Here is a 14,391-nt window from a genome sequence, read left to right as displayed (position 1 = left end):
ACATAGTTTTCATGAAAAGGAGGTCTTATATCATGGTCATGACTTGCCCTTCCAACATTTGGGTTCTGATTTTTTCTAAAGTTTCGATTTCTGATAGGATTGTTTTGCTGTCCTTCCCATGAGGCTTTTATTTCAATAGTTCCCATTCTATTTTCAAAGCTGCCCATTCCTTTGATTATTGCGTCCAATTTTTGCTCAAAGGCTGAAGGTTCTTCTTTAAAAGTAGTTATTCTCTCATCTCTTGCCCGATTTCTTTTAGCAATAAGGTTTGCTTCTACACTCACAGCTATGTTTTGCATGTCTGCTAAGGTTGGTGGGGCTCTTTCCCTTAGTTGATATGCCATGTCAGAATCAAATCCATCAGGGAATTTGATTAAGGCTAAGTCAGGTGGAGGTCTAAGGTTTTGAGGGATGGCATTATAAACATTGTTGAATCTTGCACAATAATCTAGGATAGTTTCTTGTGGGCCTCTTTTTATGGTGTCATACTCAGATAGAATGTGTAGTGGATCTTTTTTCTTTTCCCATCTGTTGAGAAATGTTTGGTAAAGAGCATCTGGATTGGCTATGGAATTTGCAGCAAGTGCTCTAAACCAAGTTCTTACTTCACCTGTTAAACTTTGGACAAAGATTTTCATTCTCACATCATCATCATCTATCTCATAATTCTCAAAGTAGTCTTGCATTTTCTTTGTATGTTGTAGGGCAGTATAGGTACCTGTACCATCAAAATAAGTGATCTTACTTTGGTAATCCTGAGGCATAGCCCCTGGATTTGTAGGTAGCTGCAAAGGGGCATATCTATTTGCCATATTGACAGGGATAAATGGGACAACAAGAAGGAATGGAACAGCTGGGACAACAGGGACAACAATGGAAATTTGTGAAGTGGATGGAGGTGTGGAGAATGTGTTTTGAGAGGTGGATGAGGAAGAAGGAGAAGAAAGAGCAGTGTGAGGATGAGTTGAAGGTTTAACAGGGGTTGGAATATAGTTTTGCTGAAATGTTTCAGGGGTTGAATCAGCAAAATCCTCTTGCTTCCTAAGGATCTTTTGGATTAAGTTGGGATTGTCAAAAACAGCTGGAGGATCTGGGTCAGGATTTGACCTGGTATAACGAGTTTTTTTCTTTGGAGCCAGCTTCCAAATTTGTTTTTAGTATTTTTTTAAGAAATTTTTTGGAATTTAGAAAGGAAGTAATCAAGTTTTTGGCATAGCTATCTGTAGCTTAAAACTAGCATGAAGATTGACTGAAGCATCTTTTATTTACTCCTGTAGATGCAAAGCAAGAACAATTTCAAAGGCTTCCTGGCTGACATTCAGGCTTCATCTGTAGCTCTAAGGAACAGACAGCGATAGCAACAATTCATTCGTTCCCCAGTGGAGTCGCCAATGATGTTATCACTCAGGTTGTCCCTTGGCTCCTTAAGGGATACGACCGAGGTAACCACAACCCAATCTTTGGGCTGCATGTCCTAGCCTACCTGCAGGGCTCTCTCTTTATGATTTAACTTTGTTTTGGTGTAATTTTAGGCTAGTTATGGTGTACATGGGTTTTTCTTTTATTTTGGTGGGAAGGATGATGTTTTCAAGCAGAGTTGGGATGCATAGAGTGAGAAGTTCAAACCATTGGGCATGGAGTCATGGATTAGGGCTTGCTGTTGCGTTTCTTGGTCACAAGAGGAATACAGAGCAGGATAGCTACACATAGAACAATATCAAGCTGGAATAAAGATGGAATGAAGGTCAGAGATGAAAGGCAACTAAGAATCTTTCATTAGCTAACAGAGAGGGAAGGTGAATGAAAGTATGTCTAGGAGTAGTCAAGAATTACTAAATAACAATCATATGTGAAAGAAACAGGGTAAACATGATCATTTAAGTATGCATATTCATAACCATTTCTGAAGAAAATATATAGAAATAAAAAGAACTGAGCATAGAGTGCAGTCAGGCAAAGCCTAAGCTATTATTATTTCTTGCTATTTAGATGGTAACACAATGGTAGAGTAAACATATATAAACTGTAAACAGAGGTAAGAAAACACTTACCATGTAGGAGCACAGGAATTCCACAGTCACTCTTGCTTGAGTTAAGGGGTCTTGCCCTTAGCTTTTTTCATTAGTAGAAACCGGCTGATCTACCATTGTTTCTTGTTGTGCCAAATCGTGCACCTGTTCTTCTGAATGCTGCACCTCTTTTCCTTTATCTGTTGCTGCAGGTGATGCACTTACTTGGGTAGGTTGCTGGTGGGTCGTGGCAGAAGAGGTGCCTTCCCCAATGTGCTGAGGAGCTGTAAAAAACACCTGTCCACAAGATTCCAAGTCAACAGATTTTTCCAGAATCTTGATTTCTTTTTCTATTATTTCTTCTTGAGTGAATCCTTCAACTAGAGTGCCCTTTACCCACTCTTGTTGATTAGCAAATTGCGCAATTTGAGGGATAGTGCAGTGTTCATATGCTGCAAGCCTGTATTTGATTCTTCTAAGGCTTATAAAGTGATTGGGGCCATATGGTGCCCAATAAAATATTGTTTTTAGGTTGAGTTTTTCCCTTAGAATCTAGTCAGCGTCCTTCCATTCTTCTTCCCTCTTATTGAAAATAAAGGGACCCAATTGATTTTTGATTTTTAGCTCTACCCTTTTGCTTTTACCAAAGAAATGAATCATATGTACATTACCAAATTGCCGAAAGTATTCTAACGAAAATAGTCTCATAGGGACATATTTGGGTAGTCTGTAGGGGGACAATTCACAGCCATAAACCCTGATTACTGTGTGGTTTTGGTAAAAATACCAGTCACCAATGTTGTAGCTTTTGGAAAGCTGTAGAATCTTCTGCATCTCATCAGTGAGTCTGGGGGAGGATCTGTTGATAGTAAGCAGGTAGCTGGATAGACAAAAAGGTCGATGAACTCATAGCATTTGTCTGGGGAGTAGCTAATATGATGGAATACTGATGACCAAAATATGACTGACCTCCTCTCCCCCCTAGCATCCAATTTTTTGAGGACAACTGGGGAACTTTCAGGCTGATAATATAGCAACAAATGATAGATGTATGAGGTGTATTTAAATACCCTTTCCATTTCTAGGCTCATGAATTGCTCATGAATCTTATCAGCAATGAAGGTGGCATAGTCATACTGGAGAGTAGGGCGTTGTCCTGGAGTGAAGATAGACATCAAGGCAAAGATAGTACTGTCCACAATCTCACTTGTTCTGAATCCCAGGATGTAGGAGATCATATCTATAAGCATTTTCCCCTCCTCAGTAAATGCAACAAGGAGATAAGGAATTGTGAATCTGGAATAACAGTCTGGTGGCAGAAACAACTTAGCAATTCGGTCAATCTCTGCAGAGGGCAAATTTGATGCTTGATCTAGCAGATTATTCATGGAAAGGGGGACCAATGGCTGAGTTGGTTTGAATTGCAACATATCATTGATAGACTGAGGAGTAATGTAGAAGAGGACTTTACCAACAGGGCTCATCACTGCCCTCTGAGAAGGATCATAATTGGAAAAACAATGATGGATGAGATCAGGAAAAACATTTACTGAGGGAAAGTAGTACATGGGCATGTTGGACTCCCATATTCTTAATGGATCAGTCTTGTTTCTGAATTTATTCCTTATCTCACAAAAGGCTTGAAGATGAGGCTTTACCCCTTCCATGTCATCAATTTGATAATCTCTATCTGCCAGTGGAAGCCATTCTAGCTGTCTATGGGGTGCATTTAGTGGAGCAATGTTAAGGGCAACTTGGGCCTCCATGTTTTGACAATGATTATAGTTGGATTAGGCCTGCATTTCAGTAGAAAACAGAGTTCTGATAATGGTTTTCTGGGCAAGGAACTCACAGTTTGAAGTTCTGTGCAGAGCTTTTTTTGAGGAGTAAAACTTAATGAAATGAAGACTGTGCAAGGCTCTGCAATTAGTACACTGGAAAGGGAGAAAAATAGATGGTTATACCAAACTGTACTTAGTGGTTCCACGGCAAATTGGGGCTGCAATTTGAGCTGGCGGTGGCAATTTTACCAGGGGGCAGAGATGCCAGGTTTTGGCTGTAAATGAAGTTATGTGGGGCAGAGAGGAAAAGGTTGCAGGTCCCAATATGTTTGAATGTGGATTTTTAGATGTATTTGGCTAATTTTGCAGAGAAATCCTGAAAAACAGGGCTACTGGTGCTTTTTAGGTAAATACTTGTTCACTTGGAGAAATGTTGTGGTGAATGGCTGCAAGCAGAGGCCGAACAGGTCGGGTTGCAGGCCGAACAGGTCGGGTTGCAGGTCGAGCAGGTCTTGGCGACTGTTGGGCACGTCGAATGCGTAGTGGACGTGAGTGACATGCAAAAATTAACAACGTTTGCTTGCATACAAAACAAGCGGAAACGATGTTTTTTGCCACTTTTAACACAAATTTGGGCTTTTAAGACATTTTGGCGCTTTTTTGATATGACATCAGCATGACGTCATCGGTGGGTCCCGGGCACGGCAGGGTGATGTGCCATTTAACTGCGCCGACAACGTGGCGCAGGACACGGTCGTGGGGTAGGGACGAAGGCAGATGTGGTGGCAATGACACGGGGTGACAATGGGTCGACGCAAGAGTGACGTAAGAGGCAACGTGACGCTAACATCGAGGGCAGAGAGACAGAAGGCAGTTTGTGTTTTATCAGACTGCCTTCTGTATGGGAGCGGTATTTGTCAGAGGGGCTCCGATACAATCAAAACGGCACACCTGTCTTTTGTACGGCAGAGAAACTGCTAGGCTATCGGAGGCTAACCATCGATCGTCGGGGCAGCTCCAAAATCGGTGAGAGCCATCGGATGGGGAGGGCCCAATCTGACGGTGGACGGAACTGTGAGTTGCGGGTACGATAATGTATGGGGCCCGCCGAATATTATATCATTTGTTTATATGGCGGGGGTTCAAAAATTTGTGTTTGTGGGTTTTGCGGGTTATTTGCGCCGGAAGTGTTTAATGTTTAAATAAACATTTGAACACCCAATATTAACAAAGAGCGCAAAAAAGGGTAGAATAGTAAGGTTTAAGGGAAAAATGGGAGTGGTTATTAATTTAACCAGAGGTTAAATTAACTCCAGGTTAGGACACGGAAAGGTTAATAGTAGTCCCGGATGGACTATTATTCCCCTAAACTATATTTATATGGCTATAATGCCATAGGGTGGGATATTTAAATCATTTTTGGGATTTTATATAGTTTTTTGTAGAAGTAGGGACGGGGAAGTGGTTTCAGGGAGCTATATAATAAAATTAGTGGTTAATATGAGTTTATGGATTGAAACTGAATGGATGAATGCTAAGTCCATAGTATGAAATCTTAGAGATAGGAAGATGAAAGGAGTATAGAATGATTTTTACACAAGAAATGTGGCTTGTTTTCATTTAAGAAAGTCAAATATTGACTTAGTAGTTTTACAAAAATGAAGTGATAACAGGACTGGTTGGGCAGATCCCAAGGTCCTTCACTGGTGTTAGTAAGAAACTTTGGGGGGGGTGAAAGGGAGTTAGACATGCTTCCATCATTCTGCCATCAAACAGCTGCTTTGGCATTTCTTTCATTGATGAGACAAGTTGTAATTGACAATACATCAGGTGATCAAAACCTTGCTTTCTGCAACCTCAAACTACCTACCCAGCCTAATACACCTAACATTTTTTCTTCCTTTTGAATGGGTGCACTTAGACTTGCAGACCCTGATTATTCTCTTTTCTTTTGACTGCCCTCTTACCAAAATGAACCCTTGTCTCTTCCAAGGGCCCAAATTAAGCAGTTGGGCTCCTTAATTTCTCTACCTAGCTACTCATCTGCCAATGTTGAACTGTTTGGACAGATATTCATTCTCTAGTCTAGAACAAGCAATTTAAACCATGACATGGTCTAGATTGAACTGTTGGGCCATCCATCAAATTAGTAGTGGCATTTTAACTAGCCACTTTCCTGGTCTTTCTTTGCGGTTCATTTTTATCATTTTTCTAACCAATTTACTCTTTTTTCCCTTTGATAATTCTTTTAGGGCATACCCTCTTCACATTTTTTAACTTTCCACTAATGCCTTTTTTACAAAATATGGAACCTTTGCAGCATGAAAAGATGAACATATTTGGCACTTCCACTGTCAATCATGAAAAATGAAACCTATTGGTATAGGAACCTAAGAGGATTATGATCTAGCTATCAAAAACACAAAGCTAGTAAAGGGTCAAGGATTAGTGAAGCTTCTAGATGAGTCCAATTTTAAGGTGTTAGGCATCAACTCTGTTTTCGAAGTACCAAAGGAGAATCCACAAGAACCTTCCCAAGATTTGAATGAGGAGAATCCACAAGAACCTTCTGTCTATGCAGAAGGGGAGAAGCCACAACAACCTTCCCAAAATTTGAATGAGGAGAATCCACAAGAACCTTCCCAGCATCCTGAAGAATAGAATCCACAAGAGACTTTACATTCAGATCAGACCATTTCTATACATATTGATTAGAAATTTCTTTTGTCAAATTGGTATCAAGATATTGTAAATTTCTTGATTCATTTTGAATGTACTACATCATTTTCCAAAAGTCAGTGTAAAAATATCAAATTGAAAGAAGTCAAATATCGTATCATAAATGAAAATCTGTATTGGAAAGACCCACTAAATATCTTGTTATTACGCTTAACAGAATCATAGACCGAACGGATCATTGATTAGTTTCATCTAGGATTTTGTGGAGGACATTACGCTTGGAGGGAAACAACATATAAGATTTTAAGGGCAGGATTTTATTGGCCAACATTGTTTTTACAAGTAGGAGCAAAGGTCAGAAGTTGTGACCCTTGTCAGATGCTTGCTAGTAAGAAAAAACTATCATCTCTTCCACTAATCTCAACACTGGTCTCAACACCTTTTCTGTTATATACCTAGGGGGGATAATATGGGGTACCAAGGGAGGTACCCAAGGTAATAATGTAATAATGGGATGGGCCATAGTAATAAATAAGGTGGTTAACCCATATCATGTAAGGGACCACAAGTAGTTAATAATAATGTAATGGGCCCATGGTATTAGTTTGATGGTATGAGGGAACCATGGTATTGTATGTATGAGGCCTATATAGAGGCTAGAGACTCCACATGGAGGGATAGTGAAGGATTATTGTATGAACATGCATATGGCTTGTGGAGTGTTCTCCTTCCTTAAGGAGTGAATGTATGGTGTTGTCCTACCTTAAGGGTTTGATCAATAAAGAGTCATTTCATATTATTTCTAGGTTTATTTGTATTCTCTTATATTTTTGGATCAGATCTACAACAAGTGGTATCAAAGCACTTTCTTGGGCAAACAGTGGAGAAATTCTTTTTATTTTTTGCAGGGTTTCGGGGGCGTCGAGTTTGCAGATCAGATCTATACATTTTTGTGCAAGATATACAAAATCCAATTAGATATCTGTATTATTTGTGAAAAAATAGCCGATTTAAAAAAAAAAAATCGATTGAATCGGAGTCCGGATGAAGGAGATATTGTTGATCTAAAACTCGGTGGGGTTGCAGACAATTTTTCATGGCAGCGCGTTTGCGGCGCAGATCTGGACGTCCTGGTGCACAATCTGCAAAATCTAATTATAGATCTGAAATCTTTGAGAAAAAATACCTAATTTCAATAAAAAAATCAGTTGAGTCGGAGTCCGGATGAGAGAGATATCGGTGATTTAAAATCAGCTCTTTTTTGCAGAAATTTTGGTGACGTCGGGAGAGTTGCAGTGCAGATCTAAAATTTTAAGTGCCGGGATCAAGATTTCTATCACATGGGTAGATGCAGAATGCTTGTTCCATTTCTGAAAATAGGTCATAATAGGGATTCTGAGCAATATTGACGAAACTGTGACAATTTCAAATTTTCGCCAAGTGAATTTTTCTCAAACCCTCTTCATGGAGATGCTATATTTTATAGGGAAAGATGATGGTCCTACTATTGAAGAATTCATACAAAGATACAAGTCCATACATGGGAGATATTGGAAGATTTCAATGAAGCTTAATATGAGAGATGAGGCTGAAAAATGGTGGTTATCACTTGACCACAAGCAGTTGACCAAACTTTCAGATGCAGAATTTGAAAAAGTCTTTTTGGACAAATGGTCTCGAGCTAGAAAAAAGGTGAATGAGACATATAAGGGGTTAATTGCTACGGGTGTCTCCTTATTGAAAGTTCATGGATTGATCCAAAAGGAGAAGATCGTTGTGTCTATAAATCCTAGTTGTAAGCATAATTTTATCAATGTTAATTTGGCAAAGAAATTGCAAGTTCCAACAAAACACATTGAAAATATACAGGTTGATAATGAGGATGTTCAAGTTTATAAAGATTTGAAGCTTTCTTTAGATAATTATGTGTTTCATTGTGACTTTTATACTTCATATATGGATAACATGGATGTTATTTTGGGATATCCTTAGATGGAATCTGTGGGTACGGTCAATATTAATGTGCAAAAGAAATTCCTGAAGCTCTGGTATAAAAAGAAGAAAATTAGATTACATGATATTTCCATCAATAAACAGGTAGAGTCCACGGAGGTTGACGCAGAAGATGTTCCAGGGACTGACATATCAGATGATGAGCAGTTGATGGTCGACAATCAAACACAAACAGAGGCTGAAGACGAAAAGGTAACAGGTGTTGACACATATGATGAGGGTTTAGTGGTTGAAGTCATATTGGAAAAGAAGACACCACAACAGGCACCACAGCAGAGTGAATTAAAGAAAAAGACATCATGGGTTAAAACTTCAACATATCATCACCCACATCACCCCGCAAGACAACCATCAAGATGGAAACCAAGTAGTCACAAGGACAACAACCCTCGTATGACGGATAGTGAGGAGAGAAGATCCACCTACTACACATCAACACAGAAGAGCTGCCACGGTCAACTTCCATCTCAAACGACCGAGGCACCAGTGAGATCAAGGGTTCACCTTTCCCTTGGATGGCTAGATGCACGTGCATGGTATCAGTGGAATACTCTTTCGAGTAGATCTTATTATTTGTGTTCTTCCCATGTTTCGGGGACGAAACATGCTTAGCGGGGTGGAATGTTATATACCTAGGGGGGATAATATGGGGTACCAAGGGAGGTACCGAAGGTAATAATGTAATAATGGGATGGGCCATAGTAGTAAATAAGGTGGTTAACCCATGTCATGTAAGGGACCACAAGTAGTTAATAATAATGTAATGGGCCCATGGTATTAGTTTGATGGTATGAGGGAACCATGGCAATGATCCATGGTATGGTATGTATGAGGCCTATATAGAGGCTAGAGACTCCACATGGAGGGATAGTGAAGGATTATTGTATGAACATGCATATGGCTTGTGGAGTGTTCTCCTTCCTTAAGGAGTGAATGTATGCTGTTGCCCTACCTTAAGGGTTTGATCAATAAAAAATCATTTCATATTATTTCTGGGTTTATTTATATTCTCTTATATTTTTGGATCAGATCTACAACATTTTCTCTAATGGGGATTATATTCTATTGGAGAGATTCATCCTAGTTCAAGAAATCAACATAAATGGATCCTCACTGCAACAAAATATGGGTGGAATGGTTGGAAGAAATTCTAGTAAGAAACACTACTGATGCAGTAGTGATGAAATTCATTGAAGAAAACATTTTATCTAGGTTTGGTTGCCCAAGCCAGATTGTTATTGACAATGCCACAACATTTTCCACTATTAAAATGATTGATTTTTCCAAAAATATAAGATTTTGTTACACCATTCAACTCGATATTATCCTCAAGGTAATGGTCTTGTAGAATCATCTAATAAGAGTCTGGTAAAGGTTATCGGAAAAACTTTAGCAGATCATAAAAAGAGTTGGGACACTCATCTAATTTATACAGTCGGGCCAACAGGATTACTCCAAAGAGATCTACTGGAAAATCTCCTTGTTTAGTTAGTTTATGGGAAAGATGCAATTTTCCCTACCAACTTGGCTTTCCCTGTTTTAAAGTTTCTGTAGGAAATAACTGATGAACACGATGAATTTTCATGGAGGATAAATAAAATCATTTAACTAAATGAGAACAAAGATGAGGTTGAATACAAATTGAAAAAATATCAAAATAAATTGAAGAGACTTCTTGATAGAAGAGCTAGGGAAAGGGACTTCAAGGAGGGAGATTTAGTTCTAGGATGGGATTCCATAAGATAAGACAAAGGAAAACATGGAAAGTTTGACAACCTATGGTTTGGACCTCTAGCTATTGCTGAAGTAAAAGGGAACAACAATTTTGTGTTACAAAATCTAGAGGGACAATGTTCCACATTTCCTATTAATGGAAGATTCCAGAAGCATTATATTTAGTATTTAGAAGTTGAAGTAGATTTTACTACCATCATTGTAAAAAGTCTGGTCTTATTTTACTTTTCAACTGTCAGTATGATTTTTACAGCAAAGACTCAATACCCTAAGGAGAAGGCACATGGATCTGCAAGTTCTCTACATTCTACAAGAGAAAGCAGTCCCCAGTTAGAGCCGATGTTGTAGCTCTTTTATTTTTAATAAGCTATCCATTAGATGAAAAAATAAAAATGCCATAGAAAAAATGATAAATTAGGATATGGACCAAAAATAAAATTGAAAAAAAAATGTTAGGATTTATTTATTATTTCAGGTCCATACCATAAAAAATGATAGGGTAGTTTCTCTAGAAAAGGAAGGAAAATAAAAGAAATGTTAGATAAGCAATATAAGAAGAATATTTGCTTTAGAAAATAAAATTTAAGTCTGCTAGCTCAAAAACGCCTTTGAAATTGTTGTTTAGTTTAAAATAATGTTTAAATTCCTTAATCAAAGTTTAATTATTGTTTAAACCTGATTGCTTTGCAAAAAGGTCATAACGTATGATGGGCTGAATCAACAAAATGTCAAATAAATATCAAATGACCATTAGGCACCTTTCAGTGAATAGATTTCACTCTGCTCAGATCAATGGCGTAGGAGGCTTTTCAGGGCCCCTTTGGTCGTTTCCCACTAATGCGGGGGGGAGGGTGCTCCGAAAAACAATTTTAATGGCTTCCATATTTATCTACATGCCATTCCCATGGCATTTCGGGTCCCCAAAGCTCAAAACTGAAAACCACCGCACCCCCTCAAAATCCCGCCGGTTGTTTTCCTCCATCCAACCATTGACCTTGTTCTCGCACCATGTCATAGACCCGTTATCCCTTCCTCCATTCACAACCCTCCACGTCACTAGTACATTATATCTCACCCATTCGCCACCTGCCATGTAGCAAAGTCATTGTGTGCTATGCTCCAAAGTTGTTACCAACCTCATTTAACCCTTCAATCTCCAGTTTGACATTAATTCTTACTCCTCTAAAAATCAATTGCCTATGGCCAGATTTAAATAGAAAATTAAGCCCGATTATCTTTATAAATACCCCATGGCTCTACATTTTACCACTTTCTTGCTTCCATCCTATCACCTAAATCCTTTTTTTCTCTGTGTATTTTCCCTTTTCATCCGTCTTTCAATTAAAAAAATTTCCAAATCCCTCACCCGTAGAAAATGGCTCCTAAGGCTAAAACATAGAAAGTTATCGGAGAAGGAAATCCATCTACAACATTTCTTGATTTAGATCACCTTCCCCTTGTATTCTCCCTATTCAAAGCTACTCACTATGAATGCGAATTCGATTTCCATGAATTGCATTTATGGTTAAAGCATAAATATGCTAATAAAGAGGATCCCATTCGTTTCTGGGAGACACTTTTGCCCTTATACTCCTTTCCCAAGACTCATCACTTCCCTAATTTAATCACTTGGTGTCAAGCCAGGTATGATCCTGTAGAAAGAATAGTGATGACTTGGGATGGAAAAATCCTAATCACCATTACTACTCAGAGCATAAACCAAATGTTAATGATACCTCCATCTGACTCCCTCAACCTTTTCTCACCAATAGCTTTCGTGGATCTTTACAATAAAATCACTTTCCCACATATAGCCCTTATCTTTGAACCTTTTCTACCAGAATATGCTGAATTACCCAAGCGAAATCCACTTTATCCATCTTCTATGTTCCCTGAAGCCACTAGAAATATTATTTCCCTACTATTGTACCTCCTAGTCTATGAAAATGATCAATATGTTTATGAATCCATCCATGGATTCTTTTCCATTTTCAGCAAAGAATATCAACCTACTTTCCTGTATAATTATAGCCTATTTCTAGCTGATAATATACATGAACAATTTATGAATTTTACCACTCAAGTAGTTTTCGGATATAGCTCAGTCATAATCCATTTGATTTTGTTTCAGGGGGGAGATTCATTTCCAATTCATCTTAGCGGACAATATGAGCAGGGAGTGAATCAATTAGTGATTCACTAGACAAAGTTAGTGAAAGAAGCATCATCAAAGTTTACTTTCTCTTAGTTTATAGATTATTTTGTAAATCTAGTTCTTCAATTACTCAATAGATAGGGAGAGCCCATAATTGGAGAAGAGGTTAAGAAGACATTACACTTATTGGAAAAGACCAAGACTGGTGACTGGTACCTCTACCAGAACTACACTGAGATTAAGATATATGGTAGTGAGTTGGCTCCATATGAACTACCTAAGTATGTGCCAATAAGGATATTCTCACTGGAATACATCAGGCAGATGATAAATATGGATGAAGTCCATTTTGTCTCAAGCAAGAAAAATTCATATTTCAAACTTAAAGCCAAGGTATGGACATTCATTTGTAATACTAGGTCTCCAAGTACAGACATAGGAAAATTATGGAAGAGTATGAATCTCCAGCCAAGCTTCACCTAGTCTTATGATCCTTTTGGGATCATTTTAGCCCAAAGATTTCAGTTGAAGGCAACAACTTACAACCATACTCCCAGGATAGAATTGGAGAAGTTTATGAACCAGACGCAGTGGTCTGAAGGAGCTCTCACAGAAGCAGGTGAAGAGGTTATATCTACTCCATAGGTAAAGACACCAGTCACTCAAAGTAGTAAACACAAAAGATCTAGAGAGGAAACTCAGGCAGATGCAGAATCAATTAAATAGTATTATATACTAAAAAATAAATTGAATATCGAATTGTCACTATCAAAAGTGAGCATGCCACCAGAAAAAATGGATCTTGGAGAATTGGAATATGTTTCGTCAGCAGGGTCCACGGATCCCAAACCTCCTTCTACTTCTTCAACTCCTTCTTCAACTGAACCTATGGAGATTATTCATTCAATTGAGACCATCTCAGCAGAAGATACTGATATCTTCTCAACATTTTTGGAGATCAAACAAAAGAATGAAAGTATTAAATCACAAGTATACAGTCAGTTTTGGAAACAGACATCCACTTCTCAGCATAGAGTTCTCTATGCCTTTGATAGTGAAAGAGGAAGGATGCAAATGTAATTTTTGCAAGCTCAAATTCCTTTTCCCAAATCTAGAGCAGATTACAAGAAGACCATATTTTCATTTGATGTAAACCAAATACATCCTATTGACCAAATGGATTTGCATAGGCAATCAGGGGAAATGTTATTTTCTACAATGAATACAACTTCAATGTCCCTTTCAAAGCTCATAACTACCTTGTCAAATGTGCAGTCACAACTTAAGATTGAACAATTTTCATCTTCAGCTAAAGATAATGAATTTAAGTCTTTAGAAGATACTATTATCAAATTTGGTTATGATCCCCAAGACTATAAAGAAATTGAAGAAATACTTGAGAAGAAGAATATAGAGATAACAAATTTGAAGAAACAGTTGAAACTGTCTTCAACTAAGGATCCCCAAACCAAAGAGATGGCATAAAATGAATAGCACACAAAGGAGATGTTGAAGCTCATTATTGAGAAAAACATATTGTTATAGACATTTTTGTGCCTTACATCTTTGAGCATGAAATGTCCATAATCCAAGGGATCCAAAGTCCCTAAAGATGTTGTTACAGCTCCTAAAGGAATAAGGTCAACCAATGACAGCTTCTCCCAGAAGTTCTCCACCAGAAACCACTCAAAACTAGTCAAATCAGGATCAATTCAGGAGCTCCACTAGCTGCCTGCGTTGCAAAGCACCCAAATACACTGGCTAGGTGCATTGCAACGCACTTGAATGCACTACCCAGGTGCGTTGAGCGGGAAATGACAAGTGGTAGAGTCATTCAACGAGGTGGAAAGACCATGGAAGCTTCCAGAATCTTCTCCAATGACACTTGCCTCACTGAATTCGACCAAGTGATGAGTAAGAGGCTCTCAGTCTCCAAGTGGAAGCAAGAACGGACAGATAGAAGCCACAAGTCAAAACATAAGCTGAATCATCCTCTCTGCTTACATCTATATATGGATCC

The sequence above is a fragment of the Pinus tabuliformis genome, chromosome 7, assembly GCF_031772625.1.
Source record: "Pinus tabuliformis cultivar Carrire ecotype Pingquan chromosome 7, CPIR1, whole genome shotgun sequence".
In the NCBI taxonomy this organism is placed as follows: Eukaryota; Viridiplantae; Streptophyta; class Pinopsida; order Pinales; family Pinaceae; genus Pinus; species Pinus tabuliformis.
Note: the sequence above shows the minus strand (reverse complement) of the source record.